The sequence below is a fragment of the Pinus tabuliformis genome, chromosome J, assembly GCF_031772625.1.
Source record: "Pinus tabuliformis cultivar Carrire ecotype Pingquan chromosome J, CPIR1, whole genome shotgun sequence".
Classification (NCBI taxonomy): Eukaryota; Viridiplantae; Streptophyta; class Pinopsida; order Pinales; family Pinaceae; genus Pinus; species Pinus tabuliformis.
In genome coordinates this window covers 593896719-593921139 of record NC_142295.1, presented here as the reverse complement: position 1 = coordinate 593921139, position 24421 = coordinate 593896719, and positions in this window count along the sequence as shown.

Below are 24421 nucleotides of genomic sequence, written 5' to 3'. Positions count from 1 at the left end.
TGCATATAAATAGAAGGTGACTTAGCCTCATTTGGACACCATCATCTTGACACTTCTCTCTCTCTCCTCATTGATTGGGTATAGATTTCTGGTCTCTCTCTCTCCACGCGTTCAAAATTTCTGGAGAGCGAAATTTCAGGAGGCTGAAATTTCAAGAGAGTGAAATTTCAGGAGGCCGAAATTTCAGGAGACTGAATTTCTGGATAGTTTGACCAAGCGTTGAACAAAATGTGTTGACCTCCTTTGACTGCATTTTTGTGAGGGCTATCTCTGTTTGGTCAGGCCGCATTTCTTGGCACAGAAATCGAGGCTAAATTTTGATCGTTGACTGCAGCTAGGGCTGACCGCAGGTGGGCTATTTGAGGGTTATTTTATCTTTTTGTTTTGAGGCTGAAGTTGAATAAAGTTGACCGATTTTATGAGGGTCAAATCTTCCCTGTTGACCAGCGTTGAATTTTTTGGTTAGGGCTCTTTTGTTGCTGTTATAAATTATCAGATTTGTAAATTATATTATCTTTGTGCTGAACTATTGAAGACTAAAAGAAGATTTGATCAAGGGTTTCCCCACATTGGGGTTTGTACCTGGCTAGTGCCACATCTGGTGTCCTCTTGTCTTGGCTTGTCTACTGCTATTTATGTTTATGTTCTATCTGCATTTTACTATCATGTTGATTTGATTGCTAATCTAAATATTGATACTGGGCTAATAAATAAATTGAAGTAAAATTTCTCTAAAGAATAGAGCATACTATTGGTTCCTAAAATTAACATGGTATTAGAGCTAAGGTGAAGACAAAGCCCAAGCAAGAGTGAAAGAGAAATCACCAAAGATAGTTGGACAAAGAGAAAAGGTTCAACAGGTTCCTCATCCTACTTCCCGGTTGAAGACAAGCTCCATCATAAATTTTACTATCATGGATGGAGGATGTCTCTTGATTTGACCTTGGAAGAAAAAGAAGTGATGGACTATGTGCAGGGTAAAATCCCTGAACCTCCTTCAAATGCACCGACTACTGTGAAGACCAAGTACAATAGGGTTGAAGTCAAAGAAAAGAAGATTATAAGGGATTCCATTTACAAGCATCTGGTGGCCTACATCTCTTAATTGAAGTCCTCCAAGGAGATCTACGACAGGTTGGTCGGCATGTTCAGGGTTAGTGATGCTAATCAAATTCTATTTCTCAAGAATAAGTTGAAGGATATTAAGAAGGGAAAGGACGAGGATATTCAATCCAATTTCTTGAGGATTACTGAGATCAAGAATGATCTACTCTCGATTGGAGAAATCATTCCTGACAAGGAACTTACTCTCAACACCCTTGGAGGATTCCCACTTCAGTGGTATGTATTTAGAACCACTATACTCAACAATGATAGAATTACAGGGTTTGAAGAATTGATGTCGAGATGCATTCAGGAAGAAACAAGAATGGTGGAGCGAGAAATGACTTCTAACATAAGCAACCCCACTGCATTCTTCACTCATGCCAAAAAAGATAAATAATGCAGGGTCTAAAGGCCATTTCCATTGAAAACCTAGATCTAAGGGAGGAAAGAAGGGCAGGTGCTTTGTTTTCAATAAGTTTTGCCACTATGAAAGGGAAACATTGCATGATGATGATCATAAACATTCCAGGGGAAACTTCAACAACAACGATCAAAGGAATGGAAGGTCTAATGGCAAAGGAAAAAGGAACGTGAGACATTAAGGAAATGGTTGACTCTCCAAGAAATCAAGGAACTTCGGGTATGAAGAATCAAATGTTATTAACTATAAGCAAAAAGAGTACTATTTTATATTGGCCCTCTTCACTGCCTCTCCTCCGGTCACTTTGGGAAATTGACTTATTGATAATGGTGCCTCAAGGCACTTCACCGAATACAAGGAAGCCCTCTCTAATCTGATAGAAAAGGAGACAAAATTAGATATCATCCTTGGAGACGATGCCACCTATCCTATGAAGGGAGTACGGAATGTTACCCTTCAATTGAATCAAGGTAACATTGTTGCTTTACAAGAAGTACTATATGTACTTGATCTCAAGAAGAATCTGGTGTCCATTTCATCCATGGAGGACAAAGGATTCAAGGTGGCATTCATCGATGGAAAGGTATGCATTTGGAAAATAAATTTTAAAGATGCTTTTACTATTTGGTTCAGGGTTGACACTTTGTATCAAGTTGGAGGAAGTCCATTAGGAGCCATGTCTTGCAACACATCTCTACAATCTGAATTATGGCAACATAGGTTTTCCCATCTTCATTATAAGGCCCTATTCGATGTGAGATAGATGGTGATAGGTATGCCCGAGTTCAAAGTAGAGCATGAAGGTGTATGTCCGGGATATGTTGAAGAAAAACTTACAAGGGGACCATTCCCCTCAAGTAATAGCAAGACCACATATGTATTGCAATTGATCCACTCCGACATATCTGGTATGATGCCAGTAAACTCTTTGGTAGGATACTTATATTATCTCACCTTTACGAATGATTATTCTCGCAAGACCTAGATGTACTTCTTGAAGAAGAAGGATGAAGTGTTCACCTGGTTTCAACACTTCAAAGCCTTGATTGAAAACCAATCTGAGAAGAAAATCAAGATATTGAGGACTAATAATGGGACCGAGTATGAATCCAATGAATTTCAAGATTATTGCAAAGAATCTGGAATTAAGAGGAAGACTACAACGCCATACACTCCTGAGCAGAATGGTGTGGCTGAAAGGAAGAATTACTCTATTGTAGAAGCAGTTCGTGCTATGCCTCATGATCAAGGCCTTCTGAAGTTCCTATGGGCTAAAGTTGCAAATACCGCTATGTATGTTCAAAACCGATGCCCTCATCAAGAATTGGACTCCAAGACTCCCGAAGAAATGTTCACTTCTAAGAAACCTAATGTCTCTCATTTTAGAATTTTTGGAAGTCCCTTATATTTTCATGTGCCGAAAGAGAAAAGAAGCAAATTGGGTGCATCTCGGAGGAAATGAATCTTTGTGGGCTATAGTGAAAATTATAAGGGATATAAAATTTATGTGCCTGGTCAAAAGGAAGTTGAGATAATTCATGATGTCATGTTCGATGAAGATATGGCCCTTAGGAAGATCAATAGCCTTCCTATCCTAAGGAAGGAAAAAGAAGTTGACACATGAAATCAGGGTGAAAAAGAGGACGAAACGATGCCTGGTGTTGATGAACCTATGGATCCTATTGATCCACTCCCTCATGAGCCTTCTTCCTCCAAAATGAGACCCTCATGGCTTAGGGAGACTCTCGAAGATGAAAATATACACATTGCACCAAGGGGGACTTTCCGTGAAAGCAAGAAGCCAAACGGGTACCAAGGATATTTGACCACCATGAGCACTATCATTCAAAATGATCCTTCATCATTCGAATAATACGTGAAGAATCAAGTATGGAAGGATGCTATGAATGAATAATATGAGTTAATTATGAAGAATGATTTCTGGGATGTGGTCCCTAGAACCTAGGACAAATCGGTTGTCACCTCTAAGTGGCTCTACAAAATCAAGCATGGAGTTGATGGAAGTGCAGACCCTTTGATTCACAAATGTAAGAGGGAGTTGGATTATGAATTTGAGATGAAGGACCTAGGACCGATGCACTATTTCCTAGGATTGGAGGTCTAGGAAAAGCCAGGTGAAATTTTTCTCTCTCAAGGAAAATATGTTGTGAAGATATTGGAAATATTTGGGATGGTGGATTGAAAGCCTATGACTACTCCGATGGAACTTAACTTTAAGAAGTTGTGTGGTAGTGTTGCTGGACCTAAATTGGGAAATTCTTCTGAGTATCATCAACTCATAGCAACACTGATGTTCTTGGTGAACTCCCATCTGAACATATGTTTTGCAATTAACACATTGAGCCAATATATGGTTGAACCTCATCATATACGTTGGATTGGTGCCAAGAATCTTCTAAGATATCTTTGGGGAAAAATCACTCATGGAATGAGAAACACTATTGGAGATGTGAGGCTACATGGTTATTCTAATGTTGATTAGGTTGGCAGTGTGGTGGATCGCAAGCGAATTCTGGATGTTGATTGGGCTAGCAATGTGGTGGATCACAACAGCACTTCTAGATGCTATTTTTCTTTGGGTTCTGCTTTGATGTCTTGGATGAGTAGGAAGCAAAAATCAATTGCCTTGAGCACTGCCAAGGCCTAATACATAACTGCTAGTATGGCCTCCAGTGAAGTTGTCTAGTTGAGGAAGATCTTCAGTGAGTTGTTTGGACATGTGTTGGATACCACCATGATCCTCTGCGACAACCAGAGTGGGATCCGATTATCAGAGAATCACGTGTTTCATGATCGCTCCAAGCATATAGATATCAGGTACCACTCTATCAGGGATATGGTATAACAAGGAGAAATAAGGCTCCATCACATTGGGACTGATGAGGAGGTCGCTAATATTCTAACAAAGCCCCTGGGGAAGGTCAAATTCTTGGTCTTCCGAGAACGACTTAGAGTCGTGAAGAGACCCTCTTATGAGGGTCCTATATCAAATGGAAATTGAGCTCTAGGAGCTCCGAGGGGCTTGGGGTACTTCTTGGAGAAATAAGGTTAATGTTTCAACCTTCCCCTAGTGGTTCGTTGTGTACAAGGTGAGTGGTTCAGCCTTCCCCTGTGATACCCCTTGGAAACATGTAGGTAGGATGAGTGGTTCATCCTTCTCCTACTAATACATCCTACCCATGCAGTCTAGGACTCATGGAAAGTACCTCTCATCTGGCCAATGAGTAGGGAAATGAGGATAGGGACCATAGTACTACCAATGGAAGCATTGTGTACTACTGTACTCCCTATGCTAGGATGACCAATATTGATCTGGGATCAATTGGAATTGACTTCAGGTTAGTAAGAGTGGTATGTGACACTCTCTTTTGATTGGAACTCACTTCAAGTCAGTAAGAATGGTATGACACACTCTCCTTTGATTGGGACTGGCTTCGGGTCAGTAAAGAATGGTATGATACATTCTCAATCACGTCTTCTTCATCATAGTTCAACATAGCAGAGCAATGCATTGATGGCAGAGATAGTACAGATTGGCAGATGGATTAGCAGATGGAGTTCTTCCTAGTTGAGAGGGAGTGTTAAAAATTGGAAACTAGGGCCAAACTCCACATGGGTCATCTTATTTATGGCAACTGATATTTTTCTTGATTCCTCTCTCTAAGAGGTGTAGGATTGATCTAAAGATCATCTGATTATGACATGTACAAATGAAGTTATGAATTTATTTTGATTATGGTCAAATTGTCAAGGTAGGCCAACAAACTTATGTAGGCTCAGAAGCCCAACAGTCACGTTTATTCATCTTCAACATTGCATATAAATAGAAGGTGACTTAGCCTCATTTGGACACACTCATCTTCACACTTCTCTCTGTCTCCTCATTGATTGGGTACGGATTTCTAGGCCTCTCTCTCTTTACACGTCCGAAATTTCAAGAGGCCAAAATTTCAGGAGAGTGAAATTCCAGGAGGCCAAAATTTCAGGAGAGCAAAATTTCAGGAGAGAAAAATTTCAGGAGGCTGAAATTTCAAGAGATTGAATTTCTGGACAGTTAGATCAAGCATTGACTAGCATGCGTGGTGGATCGCAAGCGAATTCTGGATGTTGATTGGGCTAGCAATGTGGTGGATCACAACAACACTTCTAGATGCTATTTTTCTTTGGGTTCTGCTTTGATGTCTTGGATGAGTAGGAAGCAAAAATCAATTGCCTTGAGCACTGCCAAGGCCTAATACATAACTGCTAGTATGGCCTCCAGTGAAGTTGTCTAGTTGAGGAAGATCTTCAGTGAGTTGTTTGGACATGTGTTGGATACCACCGTGATCCTCTGTGACAACCAGAGTGGGATTTGATTATCAGAGAATCACGTGTTTCATGATCGCTCCAAGCATATAGATATCAGGTACCACTCTATCAGGGATATGGTATAACAAGGAGAAATAAGGCTCCATCACATTGGGACTGATGAGGAGGTCGCTAATATTCTAACAAAGCCCCTGGGGAAGGTCAAATTCTTGGTCTTCCGAGAACGACTTAGAGTCGTGAAGAGACCCTCTTATGAGGGTCCTATCAAATGGAAATTGAGCTCTAGGAGCTCCGAGGGCTTGGGTACTTCTTGGAGAAATAAGGTTAATGTTTCAACCTTCCCTAGTGGTTCGTTGTGTACAAGGTGAGTGGTTCAGCCTTCCCTTGTGATACCCCTTGGAAACATGTAGGCAGGATGAGTGGTTCATCCTTCTCCTACTAATACATCCTACCCATGCAGTCTAGGACTCATGGAAAGTACCTCTCATCTGGCCAATGAGTAGGGAAATGAGGATAGGGACCATAGTACTACCAATGGAAGCATTGTGTACTACTGTACTCCCTATGCTAGGATGACCAATATTGATCTGGGATCAATTGGAATTGACTTCAGGTTAGTAAGAGTGGTATGTGACACTCTCTTTTGATTGGAACTCACTTCAAGTCAGTAAGAATGGTATGACACACTCTCCTTTGATTGGGACTGGCTCGGTCAGTAAAGAATGGTATGATACATTCTCAATCACGTCTTCTTCATCATAGTTCAACATAGCAGAGCAATGCATTGATGGCAGAGATAGTACAGATTGGCAGATGGATTAGCAGATGGAGTTCTTCCTAGTTGAGAGGGAGTGTTAAAATTGGAAACTAGGGCCAAACTCCACATGGGTCATCTTATTTATGGCAACTGATATTTTTCTTGGATTCCTCTCTCTAAGAGGTGTAGGATTGATCTAAAGATCATCTGATTATGACATGTACAAATGAAGTTATGAATTTATTTTGATTATGGTCAAATTGTCAAGGTAGGCCAACAAACTTATGTAGGCTCAGAAGCCCAACAGTCACGTTTATTCATCTTCAACATTGCATATAAATAGAAGGTGACTTAGCCTCATTTGGACACACTCATCTTCACACTTCTCTCTGTCTCCTCATTGATTGGGTATGGATTTCTAGGCCTCTCTCTCTTTACACGTCCGAAACTTCAAGAGGCCAAAATTTCAGGAGAGTGAAATTCCAGGAGGCCAAAATTTCAAGAGAGCAAAATTTCAGGAGAGAAAAATTTCAGGAGGCTGAAATTTCAAGAGACTGAATTTCTGGACAGTTAGACCAAGCATTGACTAGCATGCGTGGTGGATCGCAAGCGAATTCTGGATGTTGATTGGGCTAGCAATGTGGTGGATCACAACAGCACTTCTAGATGCTATTTTTCTTTGGGTTCTGCTTTGATGTCTTGGATGAGTAGGAAGCAAAAATTAATTGCCTTGAGCACTGCCAAGGCCTAATACATAACTGCTAGTATGGCCTCCAGTGAAGTTGTCTAGTTGAGGAAGATCTTCAGTGAGTTGTTTGGACATGTGTTGGATACCACCGTGATCCTCTGCGACAACCAGAGTGGGATCCGATTATCAGAGAATCACGTGTTTCATGATCGCTCCAAGCATATAGATATCAGGTACCACTCTATCAGGGATATGGTCTAACAAGGAGAAATAAGGCTCCATCACATTGGGACTGATGAGGAGGTCGCTAATATTCTAACAAAACCCCTAGGGAAGGTCAAATTCTTGGTCTTCCGAGAACGACTTAGAGTCGTGAAGAGACCCTCTTATGAGGGTCCTATATCAAATGGAAATTGAGCTCTAGGAGCTCCGAGGGGCTTGGGGTACTTCTTGGAGAAATAAGGTTAATGTTTCAACCTTCCCCTAGTGGTTTGTTGTGTACAAGGTGAGTGGTTCAGCCTTCCCCTGTGATACCCCTTGGAAACATGTAGGCAGGATGAGTGGTTCATCCTTCTCCTACTAATACATCCTACCCATGCAGTCTAGGACTCATGGAAAGTACCTCTCATCTGGCCAATGAGTAGGGAAATGAGGATAGGGACCATAGTACTACCAATGGAAGCATTGTGTACTACTGTACTCCCTATGCTAGGATGACCAATATTGATCTGGGATCAATTGGAATTGACTTCAGGTTAGTAAGAGTGGTATGTGACACTCTCTTTTGATTGGAACTCACTTCAAGTCAGTAAGAATGGTATGACACACTCTCCTTTGATTGGGACTGGCTTCGGGTCAGTAAAGAATGGTATGATACATTCTCAATCACGTCTTCTTCATCATAGTTCAACATAGCAGAGCAATGCATTGATGGCAGAGATAGTACAGATTGGCAAATGGATTAGCAGATGGAGTTCTTCCTAGTTGAGAGGGAGTGTTAAAATTGGAAACTAGGGCCAAACTCCACATGGGTCATCTTATTTATGGCAACTGATATTTTTCTTGGATTCCTCTCTCTAAGAGGTGTAGGATTGATCTAAAGATCATCTGATTATGACATGTACAAATGAAGTTATGAATTTATTTTGATTATGGTCAAATTGTCAAGGTAGGCCAACAAACTTATGTAGGCTCAGAAGCCCAACAGTCACGTTTATTCATCTTCAACATTGCATATAAATAGAAGGTGACTTAGCCTCATTTGGACACACTCATCTTCACACTTCTCTCTGTCTCCTCATTGATTGGGTACGGATTTCTAGGCCTCTCTCTCTTTACACGTCCGAAATTTCAAGAGGCCAAAATTTCAGGAGAGTGAAATTCCAGGAGGCCAAAATTTCAGGAGAGCAAAATTTCAGGAGAGAAAAATTTCAGGAGGCTGAAATTTCAAGAGACTGAATTTCTGGACAGTTAGACCAAGCATTGACTAGCATGCGTTGACCTCCTTAGACTACGTTTTTGTGAGGGCTATCTCTATTTGTGCAGGCCGCATTTCTAGGCACAAAAATCGAGGATAAATGTTGACTGTTGACCAACATTGACTGCAACTAGGGCTGACTGCAGGTCGACTGTTTGGCCAGACTTTGACTAGGCTGAATTTGACTATTTTGAGGGTTGTTTTATCTTGCTGTTTGGAGGCTGAAGTTCACTGATTTGTTGAGAGTCAAATCTTCCCTATTGACCAGTGTTGACTTTTCTGATTAGGGCTCTTTTGCTACTATTATAAATTATCAGATTTGTAAATTGTATTATCTCTTTGTTCTGAACTATTGAAGACTAAAAGAACATTTTATTAAGGGTTTCCTCACATTGGGGTTTATCCCTTGCTGGTGCCACATCTTGTCTCCTCTTGTCTTGGCTTGTCTTCTACTGCTTATGTTTATGTTCTATCTGCATTTTACTATCATGTTGATGTGATTTCTAATTTGAATATTGATACTGGGCTAGTAAAGAAATTGAAGTAAAATTTCTCTAAAGAATAGAACATGCCATTTTTGCCTAAAATTCACATTATATGTATCCCGCCCAATTCCTCCATTCCTCCTCCCCCTACTACTGCTCAAAGCATGCAATCCAATAGCATATGCCTATTGGTGACAGGCATCATCGTGACTCTAGAAAAATTATATGCATCGAAATTATTTATTTAGTCCACTGCAAATGGACCCAATGCACCTTGATACCTCGAATCTCAAGTTTGATTGCATTTATTCCCATGTGATTTTCTTCTTGAGAAGCACAACCATTGCTTGAATTTCCACCCAAATGCATGACTTCTAGGCTTTAATAAGTCACAATAATAATAATAAAAATTATTTTCTTTATTCCTTTGAAAAGTACATTACATGATGACTCAAATACATTAAATGAAGACTGAACCTAGTTACATTTTCCAACATCATGGTGTCTGCCCACATACTGTAGTTTTCTGCACCTGAAAGTTTTTCTGTCAAAGCATTTGACACACCATGGATAAGGGATGATGCCATTTGCACACAAATTTCACAAGTTCAATCCTATCAGTTGAACTCAACACCAATTTAACTCTTCTTTGTTACCAAAGGTTAGTTTTATATAAAGACATAACTGATAAAAGCATAGCAAACTATAATAAAAATCAATCAATCAAAATAATACATAACACACTAATGTTGGGTATTATATACCCTACAAGTGCTTCGCTTAACTTAACTTGGATTCTATTGATAAAAAATATTTCCTGAGCATGCCCAACTTTCTCAGTCTCATCCTTAGCTCTCTGACATAGATCTTCTTTGGTCTCCAATCTGACATATTCCAAATATCTTATTTCTCTAATACATTTTTGGGAGATAAAGTTAGCAGATCAAGAAACAATTTGATGCCTGATTGTGCAAAAATAACCTATAAAGGAACTATAATAAGAAAGACGAGTGGACAATCATATTAGTTCTTTATGCCGGGTGATTCTTTATTGATCAATTTTCTCAAAAAATGAAAAATTTAGAAAAAAATATATCATATTTCAATAAGAATCATAATTTCTAGATACGAAATATCTTTGAATTATATTTGGCATTTTGTTCCTTAGGTGCAACCAGATAGGGGAGACTCCAATTACAACCCTCTAGAGGAGACTGACATAACTTTACATCTTTGCTCTAATTTACAGAACTTAAGCGTTTCCTCACTTTCGAGATCAAGTATATCTCTCATCAACTCTTTGTTGATGGCACAATTCTCCTTTTAGAAAATCTGCAAACAAAGGCTAAACGTTGTCCTTATAAAAGAAGGATGGATTTGACTGATAAAAAATCCCACTATCTATGCCTGAAGTCATCTCCACTATTAGGAGAGAACCTTGCAAATCTAGGAGATCCATTTAAATAAGGCTTCGAGAGGTTTCAAATCTCTAGGAATGCCTATCCGAAACAAAGTAAAAATAACTAGGAAGTGATAGCAGAGAAAAAAAGAGTCGAGGATTCAACCCATACAAAAGAGATGGCTATCCCAAGGAAGGATCCTCCATCCCTTGAATGCATATTTCAGTGCATGCCTTATATTCGGTTGGAGAATCCTTGTGCCTCTAAACGTGTTCTTCAAGAGATAAGAAAGGTTATCAGAGCAGATGCCTCTTTTAAATTGTTGTAGAATTTAACAGGAGGAAATAATAATCCATCATTTAACAACAACTAAGAATGTTTGGGAGTATAATGGATCATTCAGTATCTAGTTGTACATGAGGGTAAAGGCTTGTGTTCTATTGGAGTTGACCTTATTAAGAAGGTATTTGAAAGTCTGACTTCCCCAAACACCACAAGCTATGTTGAAGTGTAGTTCCATATAAGATCTTTCATACACACATTATAATTCTAAGTGAGTCCTTGGAAACTAAATTTTGCAGAAGAATGCTTACCTGAACAGATATTTATGTTAAAGTCTTGGAGTTCAACGATCCATATGATGAGATTCCATCTTGCTACATTCCCATAAAATATTTATTTCATTTTTTCTAATTGATATTGACAGAGAATCTTCAGAAAGTAATTCATATTCCATAAAATAATTATAGATATGATTGAACCAGGTTGCAAGAAGTAATAGTTCATTCCATTTATCAAAAGAACAACTTCTTAAGATGAACCTAGTGTGTGGGATCATCTAAGTAGCATAGGTGCTTACATTCAATTTCTAATATTGGAAAGTTTAACCAAACTAGATTTTGAACTGAAATCAAAGAATTATCACCATTTTGTTGCTATCATTTGCTATTATCATTTCTCATGACTAAATTATATTGCCACATTCAGAACAATATGTTGTTTTTATTGTAATTCTCTGTGCTTCAAAAGTTTTGCAAAGAAAGATGCATTGATCTAATGACACGTAAAATTTTCCTAAAAATTACCTTAAAATCTCTTAACAGTATGGAATTACCATCATTCATTGGAAAATAGCTTGATCTGTTGATCATCAATGCAACCTATTCAATATAGTAGTAGTACTCCAAATTAATGAAAACTAAGGTGACGAATGAAGTTTCCCAAGATGTAAATAAATTTTCAGTGTGGGTAGCCCCAAGGGTTAGCTCAGTTGGTCAAAAACTGTGCCTCGCCATCAGGAGGTCACAGGGTCGATTCTGCCCGAAGTCCTTGGGGTTAGGTCTTGCCAGTAGGCCGAGGGGCGAATAGCCTAGATTTTTCTGTGGACGTAGCAACCACTCACTGACCAAGGTGTTCATGAACCACACTAAAAAAAAAAAAAAAAATTCAGTGTGGGAACATGAAAATATTTGAACTAGTCCTTATTTCATGCTTTACATGGAATTGTTGAATGACCTAAAAATCATACCTTTAAAAAATATAAACTCTAGCTAGCTGCAGTTGCTTGATATAAGTTACAAACCATCAGTCCAAGTCTCCCTCTCTTGCTTCAGACATAAGAGTATCACTGTCATCCTCTTCCCTCACAATAGCTTTGTTCCCCTGAACATCAATTCCCTCGTCTGGTTTGCTAGAAATAGTCTTTCCACTATTTGTAGGACCTGTTGTGGCCGGCAACAACCCCCCTTTGTTCATTTAAGTTTTGACCAAAATACTAAATGAATGGGGACCCTTAGTTAATTTTTAGGAAGAACAATAGTTTCCTTTCCTCAAAATAAGGTTACCATCATAAGCTTAGGTAGGTTTTTTGAATATTTTAAACCTAAGTCTATGATAAGGAAAAAATCTTTAAAGTCGCGTTGCAAAAAAGATAGGAAATGCCTCCATTTCTCTATAATATCAGTATGCACAAGACCTTCGTGTTAAGCATAACATCGCATCGCAACAAAGTAATACTCATAAGGAAAAACTTAAAGATTTACCGATCTGCGATAACACCGATCGCAAGATCGCATATCGCAGAAATGAGCTGGCAAGATTTGGCAAACATCAAACTTTTGCGACCTGCGATGTTGCGATCGCTGCGATATTACGTTCTCGCGATTTGCGATGGTGCGATTTGCGATGGCGCGATATGCGAGGTTACGTAAGCAAATCATAAATCACTTCATTACGAATCCTTCGGGCACGCCATTCAAAGAAAAGCCACTTACCATAATCTGACTCGAAATCATGCGCTTTTAATGATAGTAAATGAATTAGTTGTCAGTTATTAAATGAAGTAAAGACGCGTGCCTTTGTAGAGAATTACTTCACGTAAGGTGGCATATTTGATACATCTGTTGCATTTAAAACTCTCCCATCACCTTTCTGGATCAGTCATTTCCATTTCACTCGTAATCTGCAGGAACGAAGAGCTAAGACGATTCAAAGCCAAACGCAGGAAGAAATGGGAAAGAAAAATAAAGCTCAAAGCTCTGAGGCGAAGGAAAAGACGAAGGAGATGGCGCCTTTGTATACAGACACAACCTGTAATAGAGACGCAGGGATATCGACATGGGAAAGCATGTACAGGCTGCTTGAGGAGGAAAATCCTAGAATAATGAAGGTTGCTGCTGTCGCGGGCTCACAACGCTCTTCCGAGGCGTCCTTAGAGGAGCTAGCATGTTCATTTCTTCACAGGATAGCAGCAAGACCCAAAATTCTACCATATACGGATATGATCAAGTGAATACTTGACAATGCAGAGATGAACAACAGACAATTCAAGGTTCAAGGACACGGGCTCATCGGATCATTCGCTGCGCAAGATTTGAAGCTTATGTATCATCTTCCTGAACCGCAGGTGACTTACAATGCATAGTTCGTTAAGAAATTTGTGGCAGAGAACCCAAACCTAGCAGAGACCACCAAAGATTGGTCCAGAAAAGAGGAGCCGCTCAAAAAGGACAAAAATGGTATGTACAGCACTGGTTCCCTCACCTCTCCGTATTGTTTTGCTGCGGCCATGCTTTGTAGATTGTTTGGGATGCCAGATATCAATAAGTTTTCGTCTGAATGGCTACCATTAATTGATGTTGCCACAAACGCCGATATTATGGATTGGGCCAAGATCCTTTCTGATAATCTATACACGGCTGTTATCAATTACCGGTCTAAAAGATCCTTGTCTCAAAGGATCTCTCCTCCTTTTTATCTGTCTGCATATGTTATGGATTCTATTTGTAATGTGTCTAAATTTCCCACTATGGGTTGGAAATGGACTACCCAGGACCCATTACCTATCCATGTTTATCATAAGATGTTATGGGATTCTCAGTTCGTCCCACACTTCTACCAGATTTGCCACGGGCTTATCTTGCCCTTGTATAGAATAATGTATGATGAAGACCCCCCGAGGTGCTCACCTGAGGCACAAATAGACATCATCCCCATCGCAAGATGGTTCGGGGAAGAATGGTTTACCTATATTAGAGTGTTTGGAAGCACTGTACCTCCACATGTCCTACCTCTATATATCCCCGATAAACTTTTGGCTCGGGAAATTGCTTATCAAACCTGTTCAGAAGGCGGCCTGACCAAAGACCTAAAGGACAAAAAGAAGGCCATATGGCCTCAATTTCTTGTAGCTTGTGGGGCATTCTCATTGTTCGATGTAGGACACGCTTTCACCGAAGTGGAAAATGTGACATGTCTACAATTATTTAAATTCCCAGTAAGGCCATTTGACCCAAATGATGTTGCCCAAGATTTCACAACGAACGTCAAAATAAAAGTATTCGTTGGAAAGAAAGATTTGTTTGATGATTTGTTTCAGAGTAGAAGCTCACTCCAAGAAATTTTGCGGGAAGCTCGGTCGAGGTTGTCTCCAGATGACCTCCAAAGATTCATGTTATACAGGGAAAGAAGGCTGGCCAGTGTTCCTCTAGAGAAGCTGCGGCTGCCTGCCAGAGAACCAACTCCAAGCATTAGCCTCAGTGGAAACTCTAGCACTTCCAGATCTAAATCCAACACTGCGTAAGGAGTACCTGAACATCCTAAAGGGTCTGGAAGCGACCAAGGAAAAAATGAAGAAACAACTAAAGATACAGCTCAGTCAAGTGCAATGTCGCAACAGCAAGTTATCCCCTCCCTCGCCAAGAGATGTCCCCCCTCCTGTCATCGAAGCACCACTCGTCACAACAGACCTGGACAAAGAATGGGAAACCTTCAATGAACTGATCAATATTGAAGGGCAAGCCCCGAAAACACCTGTGAACAATACACAGGTAGCGCAAGAAGTGGTTTCGACCATAGTCAACAGTGTCACAGAAACGGAGCACATTCCTATCGCTCCACTTTCTGAGCTTCTACTTAATGTAGAAGAAATTCCCCCACTGGATGTATTCTATAGTCCCCAACATAAAGCAGTTGTAAGGAGACAGAGGAAGAAAAGAAAACTAGATAATACACTGTCACAAGATGCTGAACATTTGGACGTCTTATGGAAAAACCCCAACAATAACCCGACTGAAAATCTCACTAAGTTGTCTCAGATTGCAGGAGCATATGCTTCTGCAACTATTGACAAGGCATCGGAAGTTCAACAACTGTTGAAAGAACAAGAAGATCAAATACAGCTACTACAATGACAGTTGCAACAAGCCAATGCTAATATTGAAGCTTCCAAACAGCTCGAGAAGCTGCAGGAAGACTTTCAGCAGATGCAGATAGGCTATCAAAGAAGTCTAGACGAGAAAGGAAAACAATTGCAAACCTTGCAGGAAATGCATAAATACGAGCCTAAGCTGGCGGAATTTACTTCCGAATCTATTGGCTTAAATGAGCAACTACTGCAGCAACAGGAAGAGTTGGGACGTAAAATATCACAGTGGAGTCACTATTGCGAGCTGAGCGATAAAATCACCAATCAAGTGGTAGACTTGCGGAGTGACTATGATCAGAGTGACAGACGAGTGACGGAATACTTAACTTGGCAGGATGAAGATGAAGGGAAAAGAGCAGGTGCACCCAGAATAAACGAAAATCATAAAGAATTGCTCTTTAATAAATGGGATGATCAAATCAGGCAGGCGGAGCGAGCAGCGGAGACAACGGCTACACAAGCAAGCATTCTTATCGACTGTGTAAATGAGAATTTACACAGGGCCAATTTAATCGCAGAGACCACCCCGGGGTACCTACCAAATAAGCTACAACTGGAAGCAGAAGGCGCAGGCAAAGGGAAAAGCGATCCAAGCATTAAACAATTTGAATTGGGAATGTTACTGGGCATACTTGGTCAAGCCGCATAGTCAATGGATGACTGTGAAATGCATCACAAACGTGGCCGAAAAAGTAGTGTCAGCTCTCATAGATGCTGTTTTCGCAGCCTAGCTCAGCGCAGAAGTCAGTTAGCCGACTCTCCTCAAGCCCATTTTGAACACTTGCAGCTTTAAAGACCAAATTCAGAAGTAGCCTTATTTTAGAATGTTGTTTTTTTCTTTTTAATTAGATTAGAAAAAGGACGGTCATTTGAAAACCGCATCCTAAATTTTGTAAAAACACTATTATTAGAATTAGGAAGTAGTATTTTAACCCTTCTCATGCATTTAGAGAAGGGTCCAGAAATTTGTCAAAAACTTGTCCTCGGAACATGTACTTCTGCACCCTCAGAGGAGGTTTTGATGAATGGATGGATCGAGATTTATTAATGTTTGCATTTGATGTCTGCTACTGATGTTGCACTTTTGTACTCTTAGTAGATGTTAGAACAAGTAGAGATAAATCGTTTTTCTTGAAGCTTATGAGTAGGATTAGTCATAAATGGTACTTTTATCTCTTGACCATTTCTGCTTATATTCTTAAAGTGATATACAGTTTTCAGTTGTTTATATGTTACTACATGAATGTATGGGTTACCATTTGGCACTTCTGTACGGTGGAGTCATTTATTTGTGTTTGATATATGAATAACTTATTATGCGATATGTTGTTCACAACTGTTTTGCTTAACTTTTTATGCAAAGTGGTTTATCTTAATTGATTTCTATTCTTATGATAGCTGAATGATCTTTATTACCAGTTATTGTTCAAAATCTCTTTAGATCGCATAATAGAAGAAATTCATCCCGGGTTAGCGTAGATTAGATGTGTTGTTTCTCATTAGATTACAATAGCATAGAGTTAGTTTAGAAGTTTGAATTAAATTAGCTTTAAGTACTCTTAGATCAGCATCATCCAACTCTACACACACACACACCCTTAAATTGGGAAACTGGTCCCATGATCCCTAATCGGACCCGCTATACCAAACGGATAAGGAGCTGCCAACCAAGGTCCAGACCAGGTGGGTATCCCCCTTGTTGTCAACCCGATTTTCGGGGCTTCAACATATTTGGCGCTAGAAGGAGGGCCTGAACATAGTGTCTGTTGGAATGATTTTCAATTGTAACATTTGAATCAGGATGGCGCTCACAAACTTCCTATTTGGAGTTGTATCCATGTTCCTACCTCTTCCAACACTCCACCAGAAGTGGTAAGACTCTTGTCTCAGGTAAAATTCAATGGTAAGAATAATTCTTTTGCTTTTAATCATGCTCTTCAATTTATTCAAAAAGTTTCAAGTTCTGATATTCAGAGAATTGATGAAGGCGTTTTATGCAGAATTTTTACTCTTACATTCACGGCGGAAGCTAGAAAATGGTGCAGAACCCTCCCAGTTGCATCAATTCACAGCTGGGACCAATTCGTCAAGACTTTCATTTTTGAATTTGATTGTTATGACTATGACCAGGTATATGATGAAATTGATTATCTACGGAAACAAGATGAATATGTTAGGGATTTTAATATGCGATTTCATCTTAATTGTCTAAAGTATGATCTCGAAAGTGAACTCATGGATGAAGAATCTTCGGATTACGCTAAGTATTCCCTGCCTCCTATGTCCGATCAAGCAGAAATTAGTTCAAGTTTTGTCTCATTTTCTTCTAATGTGAATGAGGATTCCAAGTTGAATACACAAATCAGCCATGATGAAGAAAGTCCCCAAAGCCTAGGAGTCATGCATGCTCTAATGCAAGAAGACAAAAGCGAGAATGCTGGAGGAAATCCTACCTTGGAACCAGGAGATGACTTTGATACAAGGTCAGATAATATCGTTGCAAATCAACGAATGCAGATGCCAAGGTTAGAACAACAAACTATTTCTCTTTCAAAAAGTATCAGTACACAAAGGTATGATCTAAAGCCCGATGTCGATGATGAATCTGATGAACAAATATTTTTCCATGATGATATTTTCAAATGCATTGTTCCAGAATCGCATTTTTCTCTTTATCCTGATGTTTTTAGTGATGATAATTTTTCCCCTCTCTATATTAAAGATATCTCAAAGAGCACAGAGGATTATTCAAATGAGTCATCATTAGGTTTTCAAGATAAAAAGACAGCAATAAAACATCCTTTCACTATTTTCAAACAAGAACCACTTGACCTTTCTTGTCTGAAAATATATGACGAAAAAGAGAAATCTAGGGAAACCTGTAAAATCATTTATGATAGTTACTCTGACAACGATGATGTTGTTGATTTATCCCAAGTAACTCAACAAAACTCAGATAATGAGAGATATTCTAATTCAGGAATCATATCAGTCAATCCTCATTTCAAAGTAAAAGATCATTTGCATGATTTTACTATCCAAGACAATACCCCGATCTATGATTCATATCATGAGGAAACCCCTCTCCCTGTTCACAATCATAACTTGTCTACTGATTCACAAGATGGAATTCGAAATTGCTCGGATCCCATAATTCTGGCCAGTTCTTGTGAAAAGCAAGATATTCCAATTCAATCCAAGTTGTGCTGTAACATTATTTGCACAGATAATCATTTCTTTCTTTCTCACTTGCACTCATTTTGTACAAAATCGGATTGTGTTTTAAATTTTCACACTTTTGATAGATTACTATGGCATGTTGAGCATCTTATCAAGGAACATTCGAAAGACGTGATACCATTTTGGAAAGCTAAACTGTGTCAAGGAAGTATAGAACCTTTTCAATTTCAAGATCAATCAATATCAGACTTTCTTAAAAAACTTCTTTGGCATCCAAAACATCACCAACGAAGGAAAGTACCTTTCAAAACTTGTCGGCAATTCACACCAATTGATAAGAATCTTTCCAGGAATTTCCATCTATTCTGCATTGATTTATTTAGTGATTTATATATGGAAACTTTCCTTTTACACGAAATCGCTAAAAGCTCAACTTTAACGCACAGTAGGTTACAAGCCATTGAAACTGAAAAATCATATTCACAGCCTGGCTTGTCATCTTTCCTATTACGAGATCATCAATCCATAACAAAAATTCATCCTGATTTTTATGATCCAATAGGTGTCCAGTTGGAAAGAAGTTTTCATGAGAAAGAGATATCAGACAGAATTCCAACTGAAGTTACACATTCTTATTCCACATCCAACATTAACAGTCTAGGAAAAGTTTTGTTCTTAACGCTAATGTTTGAAAGTTACACTCAGGTAGGAATAAAAATGAAAAGATGGTTCCACTGGAAATATCATTTCACCTAGTTAATTTTCTGTATATAGTTAGAATAGGAGTAGGAGTAATTTAGCTAGGTTATTAGGTTTTAGGTTTACTTTTAATAATTGGTAGGTAAAATAAGAAAAGAGATTATCCCTATTCTGTACATAATCCTAGGGAATGTCTGCCTCTCATTTCGTTAAATATTTTTCCCCATAATAAAATTTGCTATGGTTAACAGCATTTGACATTTACTAAAGACACCATTTCTCTGTCAGGTTTTGAACTTCTGCTTGTGTAAATAGCAAATCTTTTAGAAACTTGATCTTTATTATTAATAGATATAGTTAAAAACTTTAAACCAGATACGATACTAGTGTCAACTTCCAAAAACTTTACAAAAGTAATCTTAGTGAAGAAATTGTTTTATATCAGTACAATGAAAAGTATCAATAACAAAATAAATATTCCTTGTAGAAACAACCATTTCCAAAAAACTCTATTATTGTCGTCCAGAGCTTTCTTAAGGAAAGCAATGATATCCTCCCTGTTAGAGAAAATCACAGCATTCAGAGAGACAATCCAAGAAACACTATATCTCAAAGAATAAGAGGTCTCATCACGAGCCGGCTTATCATGATCACAGATATTATAACTTGCTGACTTTGCCAATACTGTCCACCAAAATAGGGCAACGACTCAAGATTGTTGAAATAAAAAGACAAGGGTCTCATCACGAGCCAGCTTGTTCAGCAAAAGTGTAAATCAAGTGAATGACTGTGTCATAATTTGGCTACCAAACCAAGACATTGTTCTTTGGGGATAAAAAAGGAAAAAGTGTCAATCTGGGTTTTTCTTCGAAGGTTGTAGATCGCCTTAAGCATGATAAAGGATCATTACTGGGTAATAGGTAACCCTGTCGAGGCTATGGACGCCTGCTGGCAGCAGAGGCTCTACCTACGAAAAAAGAGCATATTTAAAAGGCTGCTACACAGGGGAGACTTTATTTTATTTTTTACAAGACCAAGTAATGGTTGATATAAATGCAAGGACAAGCTGAGGATACAAGTAATTAAAATAGAAATAGGTTGAAACAAAATATCATTGACAGTTTGAAGTATGATATGCTTTATCTTTTTATAATAAAGTTTAAGTTTTCTGAGAAAATTTTTGTTTCAGAAGTTTGAAAAACGTCAATAGAAGATCAGAGATAACTGGTTCTCCCAAGTGAATCGCCAATTGTTGTGGCCGGAAACAACCCCCCTTTGTTCATTTAAGTTTTGACCAAAATACTAAATGAATGGGGACCCTTAGTTAATTTTTAGGAAGAACAATAGTTTCCTTTCCTCAAAATAAGGTTACCATCATAAGCTTAGGTAGGTCTTTTGAATATTTTAAACCTAAGTCTATGATAAGGAAAAAATCTTTAAAGTCGCGTTGCAAAAAAGATAGGAAATGCCTCCATTTCTCTATAATATCAGTATGCGCAAGACCTTCGTGTTAAGCATAACATCGCATCGCAACAAAGTAATACTCATAAGGAAAAACTTAAAGATTTACCGATCTGCGATAACACCAATCGCAAGATCGCATATCGCAGAAATGAGCTGGCAAGATTTGGCAAACATCAAACTTCTGCGACCTGCGATGTTGCGATCGCTGCGATATTACGTTCTCGCGATCTATGATGGTGCGATTTGCGATGGCGCGATATGCGAGGTTACGTAAGCAAATCATAAATCACTTCATTACGAATCCTTCGGGCACGCCATTCAAAGAAAAGCCACTTACCATAATCTGACTCGAAATCATGCGCTTTTAATGATAGTAAATGAATTAGTTGTCAGTTATTAAATGAAGTAAAGACGCATGCCTTTGTAGAGAATTACTTCACGTAAGGTGGCATATTTGATACATCTGTTGCATTTAAAACTCTCCCATCACCTTTCTGGATCAGTCATTTCCATTTCACTCGTAATCTGCAGGAACGAAGAGCTAAGACAATTCAAAGCCAAACGCAGGAAGAAATGGGAAAGAAAAATAAAGCTCAAAGCTCTGAGGCGAAGGAAAAGATGAAGGAGATGGCGCCTTTGTATACAGACACAGCCTGTAACAGAGATGCACGGATATTGACATGGGAAAGCATGTACAGGCTGCTTGAGGAGGAAAACCCTAGAATAATGAAGGTTGCTGCTGTCACAGGCTCACAACGCTCTTCCGAGGCGTCCTTAGAGGAGCTAGCATGTTCATTTCTTCACAGGATAGCAGCAAGACCCAAAATTATACCATATACGGATATGATCAAGTGGATACTTGAAAATGCAGAGATGAACAACAGACAATTCAAGGTTCAAGGACACAGGCTCATCGGATCATTCGCTGCGCAAGATTTGAAGCTTATGTATCATCTTCCTGAACCGCAGGCGACTTACAATGCACAATTCGTTAAGAAATTTGTGGCAGAGAACCCAAACCTAGCAGAGACCACCAAATATTGGTCCAGAAAAGAGGAGCCGCTCAAAAAGGACAAAAATGGTATGTACAGCACTGGTTCCCTCACCTCTCCGTATTGTTTTGCTGCGGCCATGCTTTGTAGATTGTTTGGGATGCCGGATATCAATAAGTTTTCGTCTGAATGGCTACCATTAATTGATGCTGCCACAAACGCCGATATTATGGATTGGGCCAAGATCCTTTCTGATAATCTATACACGGCTGTTATCAATTACCGGTCTAAAAGATCCTTGTCTCAAAGGATCTATCCTCCTTTTTATCTGTCTGCATATGTTATGGATTCTATTTGTTATGTGTCTAAATTTCCCACTATGGGTTGGAAATGGACTACCCAGGACCCATTACCTATCCATGTTTATCATAATATGTTATGGGATTCTCAGTTCGTCCCACACTTCTACCAGATTTGCCACGGGCTTATCTTGCCCTTGTATAGAATAATGTATGATGAAGACCCCCCGAGGTGCTCACCCGAGGCACAAATAGACATCATCCCCATCGCAAGATGGTTCGGGGAAGAATGGTTTACCTATATTAGAGTGTTTGGAAGCACTGTACCTCCACATGTCCTACCTCTATATATCCCCTATAAACTTTTGGCTCGAGAAATTGCTTATCAAACCTGTTCAGAAGGTGGCCTGACCAAAGACCTAAAGGACAAAAAAGGCCATATGGCCTCAATTTCCTGTAGCTTGTGGGACCTTCTCATTGTTTGATGTAGGACACGCTTTCACCGAAGTGGAAAATGTGACGTGTCTACAATTATTTAAATTCCCAGCAAGGCCATTTGACCCAAATTATGTTGCCCAAGATTTCACAACGAACGTCAAAATAAAAGTATTCGTTGGAAAGAAAGATTTGTTTGATGATTTGTTTCAGAGTAGAAGCTCACTCCAAGAAATTTTGCGGGAAGCTCGGTCGAGGTTGTCTCCAGATGACCTCCAAAGATTCATGTTATACAGGGAAAGAACGCTGGCCAGTGTTCCTCTAGAGAAGCTGTAACTGCCTGCCAGAGAACCAACTCCAAGCATTAGCCTTAGTGGAAACTCTAGCACTTCCAGATCTAAATCCAACACTGCGCAAGGAGTACCTGAACATCCTAAAGGGTCTGGAAGCGACCAAGGAAAAAACGAAGAAACAACTAAAGATACAGCTCAGTCAAGTGCAATGTCGCAACAACAAGTTATCGCCTCCCCGCCAAGAGATGTCCCCCCTCCTGTCATCGAAGCACCACTCGTCACAACAGAACTGGACAAAGAATGGGAAACCTTCAATGAACTGATCAATCTTGAAGGGCAAGCCCCGAAAACACCTGTGAACAATACACAGGTAGCGCAAGAAGTGGTTTCGACCATAGTCAGCAGTGTCACAGAAACGGAGCACATTCCTATCGCTCCACTTTCTGAGCTTCTACTTAATGTAGAAGAAATTCCCCCACTAGATGTATTCTATAGTCCCCAACATAAAGCAGTTGTAAGGAGACAGAGGAAGAAAAGAAAACTAGATAATACACTGTCACAAGATGCTAAAGATTTGGACGTCTTATGGAAAAACCCCAACAATAACCCGACTGAAAATCTCACTAAGTTGTCTCAGATTGCAGGAGCATATGCTTCTGCAACTATTGACAAGGCATCGGAAGTTCAACAACTGTTGAAAGAAGAAGAAGATCAAATACAGCTACTACAACGACAGTTGCAACAAGCCAATGCTAATATTGAAGCTTCCAAACAGCTCGAGAAGCTGCAGGAAGACTTTTAGCAGATGCAGATAGGCTATCAAAGAAGTCTAGACGAGAAAGGAAAACAATTGCAAACCTTACAGGAAATGCATAAAGACGAGCCTAAGCTGGCGGAATTTACTTCTGAATCTATTGGCTTAAATGAGCAACTACTGTAGCAACAGGAAGAGTTGGGACGTAAAATATCACAGTGGAGTCACTATTGCGAGCTGAGCGATAAAATCACCAATCAAGTGGTAGACTTGCAGAGTGACTATGATCAGAGTGACAGACGAGTGACGGAATACTTAACTTGGCAGGATGAAGATGAAGGGAAAAGATCAGGTGCACCCAGAATAAACGAAAATCATAAAGAATTTGATCTGGATTTAAACAGGAACGCAACAAATTACAGAGATAACCATATACACAAAGATGCAGCGGAAATAATACTTCATTTCATTAATGGAAAATACTGAAATATGCTTACAACCAGAAATGGAAATAGACCAGCTGGGGCGATGGTAGCTTATCCCTGAGAAGAGATGTGATGGCTACATGCCTCTGAACTGTGTTACAATGAGGCTCGAAGGCCTATTTATTGTTGAGAAACAATGGAAAAACCCTTAACATTCCAAAACCTAACCCTAGGAGATGAAACGCCAAACTGTGGGCCCCGTTTGGGGTAAATTGGTACATCAACTTCCCGGGGTCGTAACTTTGGCATATGATCTTCGTTTGACGCATACAATAGCTTGTTAGGAAGATCTATCCGAGTACTCCCTGGATTCCCCAAAAAACGTCATTTAGGGCCTCAAAATGGCTCCGGAAGTTCAGGACCTGAAAAACTGCTAAAAATAGTAAATTGTGCTACAATTAAGGAAACTGAAAATGCTGAGAAAGACAATGGTGGGGGTCCAGGTGGACTT